The following is a 5000-nucleotide window of genomic DNA, read 5'->3' as shown; positions in this document are numbered from 1 at the left end:
CGTAGCGACGACGAGCGGTGAACTCTCTCGCATCGGGCTAGGCGCGCGCGCACATGAACATCACGTAATGTTTACTTACATATGTTTGTGTGTGCGTTACGCTTGCCGCGCAAGAAAACATTCACCGCCTGCCGGTCGCATCCGTCGGAGACGCGTCGTCTGTGCTTCCGATATATTTTATTATATCGTATACACGAACCGATGAGCTCGGACGAAGACCGCACTACGAAGACTCGCGTCTTAGCGATGCGTGTAATCTTTTCACACTCGTTTCATATTCAATACAATTCGATATATTTAAACGGACCGTAAACGCGCTCCGCGCGTACGCGGACGTGAGGGGTGCAGCACCCCGCCGTCCGTCGTCCGTCGCGAAGAACGTTCAACGGAAACCGTCAATTGTTCGAAAGAGCGCGCGCCCGCTCGCCCGCGCGCGGTAGTGCGGCAGCGGCAGCGCGACGACAGCGACGGCGGATAGTGAGAGAGAGAGAGTGAGAGCCGCGGCGGCGCGGACGAGAGACTCTTATTAGAGATCGTCCCATCGCACCGTCCGCGAGCTCGTTCATCACCCCCCACCAACCCGCCGCCGCCGCGTCGCGCGTCACCGCCGCGCGCATCGACCGGCGCGAGCGCACGTAGCGCGCGTTCTACACCGAACAGTGTGGTTTTTATATTTTAACAGCCGGCCCTCAGACAGGAGTGGTCCTGGATATTTCTCCACGGACCGCAATGTGCGTTCGAAATGTCGATGTTCAAATGTGTCCTGCAGTTCACACTATGACGCGCAGTTAACTGCGTTCTTCATCGACCCGCGAGCCAAGTGATCCACCGTCCAGGGTAATGGTTTTTTCTTAATGTTGTTATTACTTACGGTAGCGGCCTACGGCTCTCGCCGTCGGCCACTTGATTGTCCGTTTTTATGTATTAACGTCGAAAGTTGGTCGAATTCATGTGCGCCGAGGCGTTCATAAAGAAACGGCACCGAAAAAGCTTAACGCCCCGACGCGAATCCTTTAGAATGATGAACGACGACGACCCGCGCACCCCCCAACGAGCTGGCGTGACGCACGACATTGTCATCTTTCTAACCGCTTAAATTTCGTTTTGTATAGCGCCAACCGACAATAAAGGGCCTGAGCTAGGCAGTGGGGATTTTCACCGCTTCGAACGCTCCGTTTGGTATGCCCCGGTCGGCGCTCGTCTCTCGGCGTTTTTCCGCCACCCGGCCGCTTCGACGGCGGCGGAGGCAGCGGCGGCGGTAGCACTTTCGACGAATGCCACCACCGCCACCGGCCACCGCCACGGCGCCGTCGCCGCTGCGCCGTTAGGCGTAATAGACGCTAGAGACAATTATTTCACATTTTATTTTTTATACATATATACAAACACGCACACACACACGCACGCACACGCGCGCGCGCTCGTCCGCATTAGATACGAACAGCAGCGCGCGCGTACGTACATATATATGTATATATGTCGTATATATATATATCATTATGGATGTATTACATATATATATGTGTAAACACGGTATGTACGAAGTCGTCGTCGTCGTCGTCGTCGTCGTCGCAACAGCAACAACAGCAACAGCGGCGCAACAACGTTCGTGAACATATCACGCGTCTCGCACACATACACACACGTTAATGATCCTTCCGCAGGTTCCCCTACGGAAACCTTGTTACGACTTTTACTTCCTCTAAATGATCAAGTTTGGTCAACTTCCCAGCAACGCCGACGGCCGTGAAGCCACCGCGTGTCGGTCCGAAGACCTCACTAAATCATTCAATCGGTAGTAGCGACGGGCGGTGTGTACAAAGGGCAGGGACGTAATCAACGCGAGCTTATGACTCGCGCTTACTAGGAATTCCTCGTTTATGGGGGATAATTGCAAACCCCAATCCCCAGCACGAAGGAGTTTCAACGGGTTGCCCGGGCCTCTAGGCCAGGGAGAACATGCTGATTCCTTCAGTGTAGCGCGCGTGCGGCCCAGGACATCTAAGGGCATCACAGACCTGTTATTGCTCAATCTCGTGCGGCTCGAAGCCGCCGGTCCCTCTAAGAAGAATTTTAATACGTCGCCAGTGAGTTGCGCCACCGGAGCGGCGCACACCTAAATGACGACGCCTATTTAGCAGGCTAGAGTCTCGTTCGTTACCGGAATTAACCAGACAAATCGCTCCACCAACTAAGAACGGCCATGCACCACCACCCACCGAATCAAGAAAGAGCTGTTAATCTGTCAATCCTTCCGGTGTCCGGGCCTGGTGAGATTTCCCGTGTTGAGTCAAATTAAGCCGCAGGCTCCACTCCTGGTGGTGCCCTTCCGTCAATTCCTTTAAGTTTCAGCTTTGCAACCATACTCCCCCCGGAGTCCAAAATCTTTGGTTTCCCGGAAGCTGCCCGCCGAGCCATCGTAGTAACGTCGGCGGATCGCTAGATGACATATTTACGGTTAGAACTAGGGCGGTATCTAATCGCCTTCGAACCTCTAACTTTCGTTCTTGATTGATGAAAACACCTTTGGCAAATGCTTTCGCTGATGTTCGTCTTGCGACGATCCAAGAATTTCACCTCTAACGTCGCAATACGAATGCCCCCAGTTATCCCTATTAATCATTACCTCGGAGTTCTGAAAACCAACAAAATAGAACCGAGATCATATTCTATTATTCCATGCACGAAATATTCAAGCAGCATTTTGAGCCCGCTTTGAGCACTCTAATTTGTTCAAAGTAAAATTGTCGGCCCATCTCGACACTCACCGAAGAGCACCGCGATAGGATTTTGATATTGAACCGCCGTTTTACCGACGGCTCACCGACGATATGCTCCGCAGACGTGTCAGTATCACCGCGGATGCGGTGCACCGACAGCGCGGCGCACAAATGCAACTACGAGCTTTTTAACCGCAACAATTTTAGTATACGCTATTGGAGCTGGAGTTACCGCGGCTGCTGGCACCAGACTTGCCCTCCAATTGTTCCTCGTTAAAATATTTAAAGTGTACTCATTCCGATTACGAGGCCTCGTAAGAGTCCCGTATCGTTATTTTTCGTCACTACCTCCCCGTGCCGGGAGTGGGTAATTTGCGCGCCTGCTGCCTTCCTTGGATGTGGTAGCCGTTTCTCAGGCTCCCTCTCCGGAATCGAACCCTGATTCCCCGTTACCCGTGACAACCATGGTAGTCGCAGAAACTACCATCGAAAGTTGATAAGGCAGACATTTGAAAGATGCGTCGCCGGTGCTGGACCATGCGATCGGCAAAAGTTATCCAGATTCATCAAAATTAACGACTTCGGACGCGAGGCCCTCCGTCGATTGGTTTTGATCTAATAAAAGCACTCATCCCATCACTGGTCAGAGTTCTGATTGCATGTATTAGCTCTAGAATTACCACAGTTATCCAAGTAACCGAGGTAAGATCTAAGGAACCAAAACTGATATATTGAGCCATTCGCGGTATCGCCTTAATACGGCTTGCACTGAGACATGCATGGCTTAATCTTTGAGACAAGCATATAACTACTGGCAGGATCAACCAGGGAGCTAGCTAGAGCTAACACACACCAACACCGCACATACGAGAGATATGAGGGTGATGATGATATGATAGACGTGTGACAAGCGACGCGTCGGACGTTCGAAACGCCGTGACGCGCCGGTGCCTAGGTAGCTTTTTGCGTGCGTGCGTGCGTGCGTATTTATTACAATACACACACAACACCACACCGCAACAACAAAATGAATTCGTTTTTCTATCTGTTCACGGAGGAAAATGTATATCTCAACACTCGCCTCGCGTTCGTCCAGATTTACTTTGGACGCGGCATCGCGTCCGATTCATCGGAACGTTCTTTGACGAGACACATACAAATCTTCACTTTTATAAAATATCGTTTCGCAAAACGAACAATGACCGATTTCCAGCCCGGTTTTAGAGAGATCCGAAATCCTTGATTTATATATCATGATCGACCGTCGCGCGACTAGCGCGCGACGAGCTCGTTGATGCGATGCGTTAAGGGCCGCCCCGAAGTCGACTCGGGAGCCCAACGCCGTTCGCGTTAATTAAACGAGACGTTCTCTTACGCCTTCCGCTCTTACATAACGGAGACGTCGTCCGACACAGTTTACGGTGTGTTGTTGTGGGGAGATGATCCCCTTTTTCTTCCCTCCTCCGCCGCCGCTGTGTCGTTCGTGCGTTTGTCGGTTATAGAAGTTTCAGTTTCGGGCGTTCTCGTTGGTGGCGCGCGTTGTTTGTGTATCGGTGTTATTAGTTTTGTTCGATTCGCGCGCGTTTTCTAAGAATAATTTTTAAATTTTTTTTTTTTTATAAAAAAAAAAAAAAAAAAACTAAATCTAAAAAAAACGCAATCTCCGCAAACAAACTAACACCACCACACCACACACACCCCACCAACCAAAAAAACACACTCCACACTCCACAACCACCAACAAACAAAACAAAACAGAAGAGCATCGGAGAGAACTCTATTCGGCCGACCGGCGCGTCTCGCGCCAGTCCCATGTATATGCGGGAACGACTGTATGCGTCTCCGCGTAGCGCGATAGAGCGTTCGCGTATCGATTGCATACCACCGATCTACATATCTATATCTGACCCTGATCTCGATGTCATCGTCGTCGTCATCATCATCATCATCATCATCATCATCATCATCATCATCATCATCATCGTTCGACCCGATCGCGGATTGCGCGTAGCCAGCCGCCGATGCGTTCGCGTATCGATTTCTGAAAACGACAGAGTCCGGTCCCGTTCGCGTATCGATGCATAAATTTCGTGCTGATGACGATCGCACTCTTTCATACGCGATGTCGACTGAGACAAAGAAAGGTGTCGTCGTCGTCGTCGTCGTCGTCGTCGTCGTCGTCGTCGAGACGGTAGCGGTCCGTAATAAAGATCGTGCGGCCCGGCCTCGGGGTGCGGATAGTCACTCGGGCGTTCGCGTATCGATTTCGGAAAACGACAG

At 51.3% G+C, this 5000-nt stretch overlaps 2 non-coding genes across 2 annotated transcripts; both read right to left on the bottom strand.

Annotated features, from left to right (window-relative positions):
* Window positions 1-683: 683 nt before the first annotated feature.
* LOC137929216 (5.8S ribosomal RNA) lies at window positions 684-840 on the bottom strand. The gene has a single exon (XR_011108781.1). It is a non-coding gene; the product is annotated as a 5.8S ribosomal RNA (ribosomal RNA).
* Window positions 841-1647: 807 nt separating this feature from the next.
* On the bottom strand, window positions 1648-3551 carry LOC137929226 (small subunit ribosomal RNA). The gene has a single exon (XR_011108790.1). It is a non-coding gene; the product is annotated as a small subunit ribosomal RNA (ribosomal RNA).
* Between the last annotated feature and the right edge of the window lie 1449 nt (window positions 3552-5000).

This window comes from Battus philenor, unplaced genomic scaffold (genome assembly GCF_028537555.1).
Source record: "Battus philenor isolate CCGP_79_NKW_IND1 unplaced genomic scaffold, ilBatPhil1.0.hap1 SCAF_45, whole genome shotgun sequence".
NCBI classification, from domain to species: Eukaryota; Metazoa; Arthropoda; class Insecta; order Lepidoptera; family Papilionidae; genus Battus; species Battus philenor.
Note: the sequence above shows the minus strand (reverse complement) of the source record. Positions and strands in the feature narration are given on the sequence as shown.